The sequence below is a fragment of the Tachyglossus aculeatus genome, chromosome 16 (assembly GCF_015852505.1).
Source record: "Tachyglossus aculeatus isolate mTacAcu1 chromosome 16, mTacAcu1.pri, whole genome shotgun sequence".
In the NCBI taxonomy this organism is placed as follows: Eukaryota; Metazoa; Chordata; class Mammalia; order Monotremata; family Tachyglossidae; genus Tachyglossus; species Tachyglossus aculeatus.
In genome coordinates this window covers 30271000-30286558 of record NC_052081.1, presented here as the reverse complement: position 1 = coordinate 30286558, position 15559 = coordinate 30271000, and positions in this window count along the sequence as shown.

Here is a 15559-nt window from a genome sequence, read left to right as displayed (position 1 = left end):
TCATACCAATGTTCATAGGTCCTGCAGGGGGCAATCAAATGTAATCTTGCATACATACCACAGTGTAAAACGATACCAGGATCAGCTTTTGGAACGTCCAGAAGACAATATTGCGCTCACTGATTGAATCCCACAAAACAAGTGGTCTCAAAAGGGCACTTTGTTATATAATAAAGGGTAATGAATCTGTAACTATCTTTCCATTATATGATTTATTATAAATACCCCAGGGCCATTTGATCCTAAGTGTGGAAAAAGAAAAATTCTAAAGAAAAATGATGGATGTTTGATTGAATAATATTTCCCATCCTGTTCTCTAGCCTTCCTCTGCAGTGTAGTTCCATAATTTCTGTACCTTTCATTTGTAAATATTTTTAGCATGTGGAGGAATTATTAGGTAAGATATTCATGATTTCTAGGGGGATTTCTTGATAATGGGCAGAGTCTTTCTCTTCATAATGATAGCTGAGCTGCTTGAGAGCAAAGAGACACTTTGTTCTCAAGGAGACAAACTGTTATTTCTTTTCTCTGAAGAAGATTCTAATATGATGGGTGAAATATCAAGAATAATTAGGCCAAATGGCAATGTCAGTCCCACTAGAAATAATGCATCAATTATTTCATTTTATGCTTATCGTTAAGAGTATTTGCCTGATTTAAGGCAGCGTAAAGATAGCTGTGGGTATTCCCTTTCTGAAAACTTAAATAACGTTCTTTGTTGAATATTTACCAGCTCTTTTGATTCTCTCTCATTTGGTCTATTATTTGATAATTTCAAGAAATTATAGTGCTATTATGATCATTCATTTTTTTTTATCTCTGAAGTTCAGAAAGTTTGTCTTTATGGTCCATCAGAACACCAGGGGAGGAAGCCCGTAAGGTTCACTACATTGAGAGCCTACACTCTGCACATTGCTGTATTAGATTCTTCAGACTGTACATAGAACTGTTGAATAACAGGCAGTCTTTATGCACAGGGAATTCACAATCAAGTCAGAAAAGGGAAGAAACAATCAATCAATTGTTTTTAATTGACTGTCCTACTGTGGGCAGGGCATTGTAATAAGGGGCTGGGAGAGTCCATTAGAGATCAAAGACATGGTCCCTGCCCTCATAAAGCTTACCATTTAATGGTGGAGACAGGCAGACACAAATCATTTACAAATGAAGGGACTATTAGGCAGAATAAAGATGCAACTGGTGATAGCAAGAGTGTTGAGAGATGTATAGATAAATGAATGCATATTTAATTCAGACTAATTGATATACCAGAGGAGAAAGTTAAAATAAAAAATTGGGCACTTTAACCTGGAAAGATAAAGGCTTTGGAGTGTCAGGACAGAAGTCTTCTAAAATATGAAGGGTGTGAATGGGGCAATCAAGGAATTGTTCATTAAATCCCACTCTGCTAAGAGAAGGAAATACCCATTGAAGGGGGATCTTGGAGGCAGTAGGTACAAGGCAATAGAAAGAAAATCTTCATTTATTTGAAAAATATCATATTTTCATTGAAAGTGTAGAATCTGTTATTTCAAGGAGATGGGGAGACCAAAAACATAGGGAAGTTCCAGGGGGAATTGGATAAATGAAAGAGTGAGACAACCCTAAAATTTTGCAGAGAGAAAGTTAAGTATTCTAGATCGCAAATACTAAACCATGAGGATGGATCTTAGAGAAAACAACCATTGCAGTATTCCTCCAAACACCAGTGGTCACTTGTTGAAGACACAGTAGTGGGCTGATGGCTCATTAGTCTAGCCCAGAATGATATTATGTTATTCTTTCTTGGGCATTACACTGAAAACAGACCCCAAAAACTTTGTCATGATAAGTACACAGTATTGAATCAGAATGATCGAGTACAGTGATGGATACATAGTAAGCATTAATCAAATTCCACAATAATGATTACTACCTTGGTTTTTTTAGGACTTTCATTCTCAAAGCACTCTCATATTATTTTTCATTTTTTATCCCTCACGATAACCCTGTGAGTTAGATCAAAAGTAGGCATGTTTTTTCCCATCATGCAGATGAGGAAAATGAGGTCCCGAGGGGCTTTAACCCTGCCTTGACCCCCTGGCTCCCTCTAGTTATTGCTCCATCTCCCTCTTTCCATTCCTTGCCAAACTCTTTGAGAGAGTTGTCTATACCAGTTCTCTCCATGCCCTCCCTAGATTGATCCCCTCCAATCTGATTTTTGACCCCTTAACTCCATGGAAATTGCCCTCTCTAATGTCACCAATGACCTCCTTCTTTACAAATCCAACTGCCTCTACTCTAGTCTAATCCTTCGAGATCTCTCAGCTGTTTTTGACACTGTTGACCACTCCCTTCTCCTTGAAATATTATCCGACCATGAGTTCACTGATACTGTCCTCTCCAGGTTCGCCTATTTCTTTGGCTGCTCCTTCTCAGTCTCTTTTACTGGCTCCTCCTCTGCCTCTCACCCTCCGACAGTTGGGGTCCCTCAAGACTCAGTTCTGGGTCCCATTCGCTTCTCCATGTATACCCACTCCCTAGGAGAACTCATTTGCTCCCATGGCTTCAGCTATCAACTGTATATGGATGATTCTCCAATTTACCCCTCCAACCCTGATCTCTCTTCTCTACAGTCTCACATTTTCTCATGCCTTCAGGACAAATCTATCTGAATGTCCCACCAACACTTCAATCTAAACATGTCCAAAATAGAATTCCTTATCTTCCCACCCAAATCCTCTCCTACCCCTGTCTTTCCCATCACTGTAGACAATCTCACTATTTTCCCTGTCTCACAAGCTCATAACCATGGTGTTACCACCTAATCCACCCTTTCTTCCCTATCTAGACTGTTACTATGCTAATCCAAGCATTTATCCTATCCTACCTTGACTACTGCATCTGCCCCCTTGCTGACCTCCCTGCTTTCTGTCTCTCCCCACTTCAGTCTATACTTTACTCTGCTAAAAAAATTCTAAAAAAACGTTCAGTCCATGGCTTCCCTTTCCCCAAGAATCTCCAGTGATTGCCCTTCAAAAAAACTCCTTACCATCAGCTTTAAAGCACTGAGTCAGCTATTCTCCTCCTACCTTACCTCACTGATTTATTATGGGCCAACTTGCACACATCGCTCCTCTAACATCAGCTTGCTTACAGTTCCTCGATCTCATCTATCTGTCCATTTACCCCTTTTCCACATTCTCCCTCTGGCCTGAAACTCCCCCGCCTCCATATACACCAGACCACCACTCTCCCCACTTTCAAAGCATTATTAAGATCACATCTCCAAGAGGCCTTAGGCCTTCCCTGACTAAGCCCTCTTTTCCCTGACCCCCTATACCTTCTGCATCATCTATGCACTTGGCTTTCTACCCTTTGGGCACTTGATGTTTACTCCATCCTTAGCCCCATACCACGTATATACATATCCATGATTTATTCATCTATTTGTATTCACGTCTGACTTTCCCTCTAGACTGCATGCTTGTTATGGGCAAGGAATGTGTTTATCAACTCTGCTGTAATGTCCCAAGCACTTAGTATAATGTTCTGCACATGGCACTCAATAAATACCTTTGATTGATGGATTGACTGATTGATTTTAAATGATTTGCCCACATTGACCCAACAGGCCAGTGACAGAGCTCAGACTTGAACTCTGATCATAAATCGCTCCTCTAGCTCTGGCTTACTCACTGTGACCCAGTCTTATCTATCTCACCATTGACTCCTTTCCCACATCCTCCCCAAAACCTGAAACTCCCTCCTCCTCTCTATACACCCAACCCCTACTTTCTCTACCTTCAAAGCATCTTCTCCAGGAGGCCTTGCCCAATTAAGTCCTCTTTTCTCCTGCTCACTCTCCCTTCTGCATCCTCTATGCACCTGGATCTGTGACCTTCGAACATTTTATGTTCACCCCACCCCCACCCCACAGCACTTACGTACATATATTCAAATTATATATTACAAATTATTTATAAATAGTAATATCTGACTCCCCCTCTTGACTGTAAGCTAATTTTGGATAGGGAATGTGTCTACAAACTGTGTTGCATCGTACTCTCCCAAGTGCTTAGTACAGTGCTCTGCACACAGTAAGGTGCACAATAAATGCCATCGATTGATAAACCATGCCGCCTCCCTGTACATGCACATATATTCATGAGTCCTAAGAAAGGTCTAAATATGTTCTTAAGTGGTATTTACTGAGGGTCTACTGAGTGCATTGCACTGTAGTAAGCTCTTGAGAAGTACAACTTAAGTACTTGAGAAACACTTAGTATGGTGTTCTGTGCACAGTAAGCACAAAATAAATACTATTGATTGATATGACAGGAGAATGAGATGAACGTGGAAAGATCATTTGGTCCAAATTCTTGCCTCCAGACAGGTATATGACAAAACCATTCAGGCCTGATAACTGCATATGCTTTTCTTATAGATTCTTAGTTAGCCACCACCCCTTTTGATAGTCTTTCAAGTGCTTTATCACCTTGTGAGTGAGTCAAGTGGTGATTTTCTTATGCCCTCCTAAAATATCTTTTCATGCTTCATTTTATTGATTCTCTAGACCGGTGATGGTCGACATGAAAGAAAATTATTCAGCATGATCCTCATCACATTTTAGACTGTGAGCCCATTGTTGGGTAGGACCGTCTCTATATGTTGCCGATTTGTACTTCTCAAGTGCTTAGTACAGTGCTCTGCATACAGTAAGTGCTCAATAAATATGATTGATTGAATGAATGAAATCAAAATCCCTTCATAAATCATCTGAAGATGGTTCTTATATTTTGTTCTTTGTGTTAGCTTTTTCCACTGGCCTGTATTCTCCCTGTGGGTAAGGATCCTGTCTACCAATTAATGGCAGTCTCTCAAAGGTTTAGTACAAAGCTTTGCACACAGTAAATGTTCTCAAAGGCCAACTAACTTCTTTAAATCTTTTCACACTGAATCCATTCTCCACCTCTTAAAATTTTTTGTCACTATTTTCCAGGCTCTTTTGAATTTTTTCATTTCTTCCTCATGGGTGGTGACCAAACTGGACCCAGTACTCCATGGTGGTCTGACCATTGATTGATTGATTGGTTGATTGATCTGGAAGGAAGGGGTAGCAGGCCATATAAAGGCTAACACTGTACAGTCTGCATGGGGCATGTGATTCTTTCCCTTACCCAGCATAAGCCTGATTGAAATAAATCAATCAATTGATCAATCACTTGATTTTTGGGGCTCTTACTATGGGCTGAACACTGTACTAGGCACTTGGGAGAGAGAATAACTCAGCAGTGTTGATAGACACATTTACTAATGATAATTATGTTATTTGTTAATTACCATAATTAACAAATTATGGTTAATAATTTAGCCATTCTGTTCTAAGTGCTGGGGTAGATACAAGGTAATCAGGTTGTCCCATGTGGGGCTCACAGTCTTAATCCCCATTTTACAGATGAGGTAACAGAGGCCCACAAAAGTTAAGTGACTCGCCCAAGGTCACACAGCAGACAAGTGTGAAAATGGCATTAGAACCCATGTCCTCTGACTCCCAAGCCCGTGCTTTTGCCACTAGGCCATGTTGCTTCTCATATCCACTTGAAACTGAAAAAGGCAGCTTCTGTAGTATCAGTTATCTTACAGATGGGCAGAGTAGGACTCAACAGTAATTATAATAGTAAAACAGATGATACAACCATCTGGGCTAACTCCAGTAAGATTGTTCCCCGAGATCATATTCACTTATGTTCAATGCTTCTCGTCATCCCTCACCTTTCATTTCTTTAAAAAAATGCTTACAGTTTAAATCTTTCTGATTTTTAATTTTTCAGTTCAAAGTTTTATTTGGCTGCAGGGCCTGTAGTGAAATGTGAAACTTGAAATCAAAGCACTTTGGGAAATCAAAAATTATTCACAAGATATTGCCATCAACGTTCCCTCAAATTTTGAAATCTGGACCCCGCCCTGCAAATCCCATTTCTAGTAATATTTCTCCCATTTGTTATTTCAGTTGACATTGTGATCCTGATTGACAAGTGACAGGTATGTACTGTTTTTCCAAGGTTTAAGATGGAAAAGAAAATTCTCATTTTCAGTCCTTCAGGGTGGCTGCAGCGTTGCTCCTGTTCAGAATTTTCAGGCCCTGAGAAAATAACAAAAATACAAAGGTAGCATCATTACACATAGATGAATGATCTTCACATATTAATAAAGTTGGAAAGGTTTCTGCAAATTGCCAGCAGCTTCCAGTGCAGGTGAAGAGCAGGAGCATTCCAGAATTGGTTTATTTTGCCTTCTCTTGGAAAAGTTCTATCTATTTTACAGTAGGTAAGTTAAGAACTTGATATGCTGACAGGCATCTTTTAAAACTGCCCGATTTTAACATCGGCATTTGGAGATTTTAATGTGCTATTAGAAGAATTGCTGACCCCATCCAGAGTGGTACTGATGGAAACTGATGTTTTTATGATTATTAGTCAAACCTCTGAGTCAGAACTTAATGGACACATTGAGACTCCAAAGTTCTCTCTTTGGGTTGGAAAAATGTATATGTTAAGAATGGAGGGAGGAAATTTTTAATAAGAAAATATATACGTCAAGTTTGGGTGCAAAATAGTAGAGTTGTAAGAATCTCCCAAGTTTTATTTTTATGTTAAAATTGTTCCCAAAATTGTTGGGGTATGGTCATCAACATTAGAATGAAGTAGAAGGTGATTTGAATTAGGACGTTACACGTTGAGAAAATGTTAAAGCTGTTGTTTTTCTTTTTAACTTGCACCCTTCTCCCTTCCCTCCCTCTCTCCTTCTCCCCCCACTCCAGCTCAGCTTCTCTCTCTCTCATTCTCCCCATCTATCCCATCTAGAACCCCCCAGCCTCCCTCCACCCCACAGTTTATCCTCTCACCCCAACCCTTGACCCCTGCTGGCATCCAGCTCTGTTTCAAGTCTGGTCACATTCTTTCTGCTGTATTCGGGATCTGTTCATTGAAACTGTACAAAATTGAAGTGACTCAGAAAGAAACACTTTATGTCCTCTAAATGAAAATACTTTAACAATAAACAAGACAGATGATCTCTTCTAGAGAGCCATGATGAGCTAAATGCATTCCGAGTGAACAGAAGGGGAAAAAAAAGAACCCGACCCACATCTGTTGGAAGTCAGTTTCATAATTCATGCAGATATTTTCTAGGAGATATCTCTGAAGCCTGTGACAATTCAGTTTTGCTAGATTAGCATCCTGGAATAAAATGGCATTGTTATCTAGTTCAGTTTTAGCTTTAGAAAGCAGTTTGAGGCAAGCTTCTAACCTACCTGCTAATCTCTCTTCCCCTACGTCTTCCCTCTTCTTCCCCCAACTCCCTCCTCCAACCAGGCCAGTTTAGGTAAACTGCTATGAAATCCTGTATTTAAAACTGTAATCCTGGAAAAGTTGGTCATTACCAGTAGATAATGATAGGTCGGTTAATTAATGGTATGAGTATAAAAATGGGAATGGAACATACTGACGGCTAATTTTGATAATGAACATATTCAAAGAGACCAGATGACTGCACATTCTGTATATAGTTCAACACCAGTAGTGTTTTTGTTTGGGCTGGGTGTTAATTTTAGAAACTGTAAAACACAACATACCAAATTGGTTGATTGGAATAGTGCTCCTTTCCAGAATGTAAGAATCCGCCGTCTGCTGCTTAGAAGGTGAGACATTGTGAAACAAATGTTTACTTAGCCTTAAAACTGAAGCACAAAACATTTCATCTTTCACCAGGCTATTCACAGTATTCTGCCCTAGAAGATCTGTCAAAGGAGTTTGCCATTTCTAATACCCTACAAATAATGATTTTTTCCTGCAATAAAATTTGAATTTTATTGAGAGATTTAAAATAGAGTACTATGCAGTTGCTGGATTTAAAACTGAACATGAGGCAAAAAATATAGCTTTAGCTCAATTTTAGATAGTCATAATGACGTCTGAAGAAATAGTTACTCCGTCTTTGGTTGCCAAATGATAATTATATTGTTTAATTTCAAATCATATGATAGAGTTGCCGTATATATAATGCTATAAACATTAAACACAAACATGTTTGTCACAATGGCAATTTATATTTAAAAGAGGCAAAATATCTTAAAATGCAATTCTAAAAAGGGCAGCTATTTTTATTATAGCTGTTAATTTTCTGTCACATTTTGCAAAAGTTATCATTGAACTCTGGCTGGTATGCCAGTTTCTTGTGGTAAACATCCCCTACATTTAACTGTGTCCTATAAAATGGATTTTTAAAACATTTAAATAAGTTTTGACATTAAGCTCAAAATTGTATATGAAGTTGTTTTTATTTTCTTTCTCTCTTTTAGAGTTCAATTTATCCCTTCCCCCGGAGGCTAGAAAGAATGATAGTTCCAGAATATTAAGGAGAATTTTCTAATGAACATTGAAAAACAATAGGCTAAGAACTGTGTATATGAGTAAAAGAATTTAAATAGCTTACCCTGTAAATATGTATCAGCTCCTTTTCCCATGTACATTTTGTTAAATTATATTCATATAAAATGGATTCTTGGTTTTTAAAGCCACTTCTGACAGTTTAGCAGAGAGAAACTTTGCAGTTTTTACTCATAAGAGTTTTCCTCAATAGAATCTATTTGGATTTCGCTTCCCTACCTTTCCAAGCTGGTTGGTTTCAAACACGCTCTTTAACGATCCGGAAAAAACAAATGACAGCCACAGGGAAACAACGCTGGAATTTGTGTGTATAAAACCACTTCATTCTACCCGGGCAAGCATTTAGAAAAACTCTCTCAAAAGGCCATTCAAAACGGAACCAGTCTCACTTCCCATTGTATTTTCAATAGATTTATCATTGCATGAAATTGTTATTTTGTTCTAGTTCTGCATTTAGGTTTTAGATGGTATATCCTTCTCAATTATGTTGAGGTGCTGGTTGTTAAATTAACCACATGGTCAAAAGCTCTGCCTGACAACTTGACAATCGAAGGTAGTAAAGTGAAAGTTTTTGTTGCTCTCTCTTTTTCCTTTTTCTCTGGGAGCTGATTAGACCTCAGGCTTGTTTTGTTTTGTTTTGTTTTGGTTTTTGGAGCAAACTTTGCGAGTATTGAATTGTGTGAGCTAAATCCAAACCCAATGCCAATTCTACTGACTTTTCTTTGGTTCTTCAGAATAAGAATGTTCCAACTGCCAGAGTCATTTCACGATCTTAAATTAGAAACAAATAAAAAATTACGCTCTTCCTGGTGGGCTGTGCATTTAATCGGCTTGCAGTAGGAAGTAAATAAGAATTTTTTTAAAAAAATTATGTCTTAATGTGCACTACCCTTAACTCTGGAATGAAGAAATTAAAATGCTACAAAATATTGGAGGAAAAAATCTGGAGAAAACTCTAAATGACAGAATGACGGTTATGGTTTTGAAAATTAAAGAAAGATGACTTTAGATGATTTTCAAAAAAGTACATTTTTAAAAAATAGGAAGTCTCTACTGTCCCTAGTAAATTGTGTAACACCTTAGGTTGTTAAAATTACAGGGTGGATGAATATCAATGTTTTCCCACTTGGGTCGTGCCTCTTAGTAAATCCAATTCCAGCTATGAACTAAACTGGAAGAATAGAGGTTTTATTTAGATATACATTTAGCCTTTTTGGTCTTAATTTGATCTGTCGCTGCTTTTTACCTTAAGTTTTAGTCGACACTGTGCATAGACAAGCTTCAGTCTCCAGAATTATAAACAAATGAGAAGTGTGGTACTTCATCCAGATAGACATACTTGGCTGTTTAAGTGCCAGCTTTCACTGCTAAGTTATACTCTACTGCCATCTTCTGTTTCAGCTTTCCCCTCCCCCCCCACCCAGTGGTTGCACATCACAGCTGCAAACCCACTATTCTTTATCAGGATGTCTGTGGTTTCAGTGGTCAGACCCTGATGCTTTCCAATAACCTATGAACTCTCACTAAAAATATACTCTCTGGTAACACCCACCTGTCTTTTTAATGCCTAGATATTTGGGGCTTTGACATTGTTGTGTTAGAAAGAGATAGTTTTTCTCACACCAAGATCTTGCCACTGTTCCTGGGACTCCGGAGGAGTCTGGAAAACCAAGTTGAACACAGAGAAGGGATTTGGGTTTGAAACGTCAGCATACTATCATATAAATTATTCCAACAAATGAATGGGATGAAGGTAAGGAGAGGAAAAGTGAGATTGAATATCAGGAAAAGCTCTCTAACAGCAAGATCTATTGGCTTATGGGCTGACTTCCCAAGGGGAAGGAAGACCTATCAGCTGTAATATTTTAAAACTTTGAGTGGACAGAACATTTTTGAATGTATGGTGTGGAGAGCAATCTTAAACAGGTTCCAGTGACTTGGTCTCTCCACCTCTAACTTTCAAGATCTCTTCGATCTCTAATTTTCTGGATTTTATGATTGATGTCACAATTCAGTTAAAAGTGTCACATCACTCTGGTACCCAGCTTTCAGGGTATTACAATTTCCCCATTTAAATAGTCTTTTTAAGGGACTTTCATTTTAGCTCAGTGTTTTATTCATTCTTAGGAAAAGAACAGCACAATTATTATAAATAGTGTAATTAGAGAACTGAACCCATCTGCAGACAGACTGTATTTCCAGCCTTACTAGAGCTCTCACATATGACCTTTGATGGATTCCTAACCTTTCTGGATCTCAGGTTCTTTAAAATGGGGATGTTGATTCTCAATGTTTGTTAAGACTCGCAAGAACTGGGAAGTTGCAGATGCAAGAATTGATTCTGCACCACACAACTAAAAATTGTTCCCCACTTCTTCCCCTGAAAAAGAAGAGAGCAGCTTTTGTTTAATAGAGGGGGCTCCCCTCTTTGGAAGAGAAAAGGAGAAGAGTCCCCTGAGTCTCTCAGGTTTCCCTCTCCGGAGCTCTGCTACCACCTCTTCCCTCAGGCTCTGAATACCTAGACATGCCTGGACATCACTTTAGTCTGAAATTTCTTAGGTATCATTTTTACCCATTTTCCTTGTCCAGGAAAGAACATTTTACCTGCCTTCCAGAAGGGAAAACAGACATTTATCTTAACCATTAAGGCTAAGATTTATATTAGCACATTATATGGGTAATCCAGGCCCAAAAAGTGCATCATAAACTCAAAATCTAGGTATTCAAACCAAATTGTATAACTGCATTTGCAACCCTCAAGATCATTTGCTAGCATATACCGGCAACACAAACATATGTGTAATATATAAACGCATTCACTAGTTAAAAGCAAGTTGTTCAATAAACTACCCTGGTGATTCAGGTATCCTCTTGGCTTAAGTTCTTTCATATGAAACAACTGAGTACTTTCTATTCAGAGTACTATATTTTTGAGACCTGAAAAAGCAGCATAGTTTACTTGTATTATCAGGGTGTTCTCAAAGCTAGGGCTCAGGGTGGGGAAACTAGGATGTGCTCTTTCAGATAACCAGGGAACTTGGTCAGAGAAGTATCTAGGAATTTTGCTTTGCAATCAACCCCACCAAGAAATGCACCAAAAAATAGTTTGCACTCATCAGCCCTTCTTATCTTTCAATCCCACAAAGGCCTCATTTGATTTTGACACGGAGAGTGGGGGGGGAGCTAAGTGAATAAGGACCTTTTTTAATGGAAATTTAGACTGTCATAATTTGGTCATAGAAGGAACATTTATTCCTTAATTAGCACTGCAAGACAAGGCAAAGAATGAAAATCTTCAGAGGAATTGAAAATTGAAGCACTTTAAAAATACATATGAGCATAAACCCCTCCAAAGCACAGTACTATAGTTCTTTGTGCTCAACCCTTGCTTATTATTTGCTTGTTAAAGACGAAACGAGCCACTAAATCAAACCATGGTGTAAATAGAGTTTTTATTGAAACCCTTGAGTAGACCTTTACAATGTCACAGTTTGGACGTCCCAGCATCAGTTCAGCAGGAAATGAGGAGTAGATTTGCATTAGAAAGGACGTCCACAACTACTTGGGGAATAAAAATGCTCTTGCAATCCCTTATCTAATAATAATAATAATAATAATAGCATTTGTTAAGCGCTTACTATGTGCAAAGCACCATTCTAAGCACTGAGGAGGATACAAGGTGATCAGATTGTCCCATGTGGGGCTCACAGGCTTCATCCTCATTTTACAGATGAGGTAACTGAGGCCCAGAGAAGTTAAGCGACTTGCCCAAAAAGTCACACAGCTGACAATTGGCAGAGTCGGAATTTGAACCCATGACCTCTGACTCCCAAGCTCGGGCTCTTTCCATCTGCCAGCCAGCTTTATGTCTATGGAGGCTTTGAGGAGCTTGGGAAGTACAGAATAACAAAGAGACTTGTTCCCTGCCCGCGAGGAGTTTACAGTTCCATTTAAGCTCTTATGCTGGCAATCATTTGATTTTCCCTCTTGTCACTTTCAAACCCCCCAGTCTGTGTACTGGAGTTATTTACTGGTTTTTTTTCCTCCTATTCTAGATTGGTCATGTGTCCAGTTTTATATGGCACCACCCGGATTTCAGCTGGACTGTCTCTTGTGTGGTATGTATTCAACTCTGGAAACCTTTATTTCTGATACTTTAAACTGTATTTTGGTGTCCTACCCCACCATTGCCACCAAGACCTTTGATCCAGAAATGGCAGCCATGTTCACAGGCAAGCGGAGGGAAACACAATGGCTTTAGAGCAGTTGGAGGGGCTAGGGGTTCAATCAGAGAGGCACTGTACATTCAGGCTGTATAATTAGGTGGATTATAGCAAAATGACATCTATACAATCAATCAGTCAATCAATCGTATTTATTGAGCGCTTACTGTGTGTAAAGCACTGTACTAAGCACTTGGGAAGTACAAGTTGGTAACATATAGAGACGGTCCCTACCCAACAGTGGGCTCACAGTCTCATCACATCACATTGCATTGTAACTGCTGCAGTATTATGCATACCTCTTTTTTTTCAGAGTGCTGTCACTGGCCACCCTATTCGGTTCTGTTCGGCGTTCCTTATGAACAAACACTTTCGGAGAATCGCTATGCTACTAATTGCTAGGCCCTGGAGCTTTCTGATCTTCCTTTTCAACGGCTGTCATGATTTTCGCAGAAAGATGATGATGACCCTTTGCTATCAATTATCTTTGGGTGGGGAGGTACGAAGTGGGAGGGACTGGAAGCCTCAGCCTGTTTGGAATGAGGGTTTTCAGAATTGTTTTAGTAAGTGGGAAAATAAAAATCTGATTCATGTTGCTGCAGTTCAAAGTACCTGTTTGTAGATAGCATCAGAGAAGGTGATTTTAACTCAGAGAGAAAAATAGTTTTCAAACTGCAGAGATTTCAAGGAGCAATACAAAAGCACAGTATTTGCTCAAATTTCGGTTTCTCATTCCAACAGGAAAATTGTACTCTAAATTCAGGATTAGGAGCTCATCCTCATGCTGGTAGTTTTGGCTCACTGGGTTTGCTGAAGGTTTACTAATCCCGGCTCCACCACTTGTCTGCTGTGTGACCTTGGGCAAATCACTTCACTTCTCTGTGCCTCAGTTACCTCATCTGTAAAATGGGGATTGACACTGTGAGCCCCACGTGGGCCAGGGACTGTGTCCAACCTGATTTGCTTGTATCCACCCCAGCACATAGTACAGTGCCTGGCACACAGTAAGCACTTAACAAATACCATTAATATTATTATCATTATTATTATTATTGTTACATTCAGCTGTCTGAAATTGTAAGGGGATCATGCATGTTATTTCCATATGACTATTTGCTATAAAAATTATTGCTCCTTTGCAAGTTGTAATTTCTCGATGTTTCCTCACTCAACATCATGGACCAGATACCAAAGTCATTGTTTGAAAAATCAAACAGTCAATCAATCAATCAATCAATCAATGGTATTTATTAAGTGCCTGCTGTGTGCAGAGCACTGTATTTAAGCTCCTGAAGAGAGTCTACTACAACAGAGTTGGTAGATATGTTCCCTGCCCATGAGGGTCTTATAGTCTAGAGAGGGAGACAGACATTAAAATAAATGATGGATATGAACATAAGAGTTGTGGAAGTGAGGGTGGGGTGCTTAAGGGATACAAATCCAAGAGCATAGCTGATATAGAAGGGAGAGGGAGTAGGGCAAATAAGGGCTTAGTCAAGAAAAACCTCTTGGAGATATGATTTTTAGGAAGGCCATGAAGGTGGAGTGAGTGGTGGGCTGTCAGCATGGCTCAGTGGAAAGAGCACAGGCTTTGGAGTCAGAGGTCATGGGTTTAAATCCCAGCTCCGCCAATTGTCAGCTGTGTGACTTAAGGCAAGTCACTTAACTTCTCTGTGCCTCAGTGACCTCATCTGTAAAATGGGGATTAAGACTGTGAGCCCCCCGGGGGACAAACTGATCACCTTGTAACCTCCCCAGTACTTAGAACAGTGCTTTGCACATAGTAAGCGCTTAATAAATGCCATCATCATCATCATCATCATCACATATAAAGTATGAGGGAATTCCAGACAGAAGGAGGGCATGGGCAAGCGGTCAGTGGGGACATAGATGAGATCGAGGTACAGTGAATATGTTGGCATTAAAGGAGTGAAGTGTGCAGGCTGGATTGAAGTAGGAAGTCAGCAAGGAAGGCAGGAGAGGCCGAGCCGATTGAGTATTTTAAAGCCAATGCTAAGGAGTTTTTGTTTGATGCGGAGGTAGATGGACAACCACTAGAGGTTCTTGAGGAGTGGGCAGATGTGGACTGAACTGTTTTTTAGAAAAATGACCTGGGCAGAAGTTTAAACTCTGGACTGAAGTGGAAAAGTTCAAGAGGCTGATGCAATAATCAAGAGGCAGCGTGGCCTGGTAATGATAATTAATAATTGTGATATTTGTTAATAATAATAATGATGGCATTTAAGTGCTTACTATGTGCAAAGCACTGTTCTAAGCACTGGGGAGGATACAAGGTGATCAGGTTGTCCCACGTGGGGCTCACAGTCTTAATCCCCATTTTACAGATGAGGTAATGGAGGCACAGAGAAGTTAAGTGACTTGCCCAAGGTCACACAGCTGACAATTGGCAGAGCCGGGATTTGAACCCATGACCTCTGACTCCAAAGCCCGTGCTCTTTCCATTGAGCCACGCTATTTCTCACTAACTATGTGCCAGGCACTAAGTGCTGGGATTGATACAAGCAAATTGGGTTGGACACAGTCTAGTAGATAAAGTACAGGCCAGGGACTCAGCAGACCTGGGTTCTAATTGTGCCTCTGCCACTTGTCTACTGTATGTCCTTGGACAAGTCACTTCACCTCTCCGTGCCCCCATTACCTCATCTGTAAAATGGGGATTAACACTGTGAGCCACCTGTGTGTATGTTTGTACAGATTTATTACTCTATTTATTTTACTTGTACGTATTTACTATTCTATTTATTTTATTTTGTTAATATGTTTTGTTTTGTTGTCTGTCTCCCCCTTCTAGACTGTGAGCCTGTTGTTGGGTAGGGACCGTCTCTACATGTTGCCAACTTGTACTTCCGAAGCGCTTAGTACAGTGCTCTGCACACAGTAAGTGCT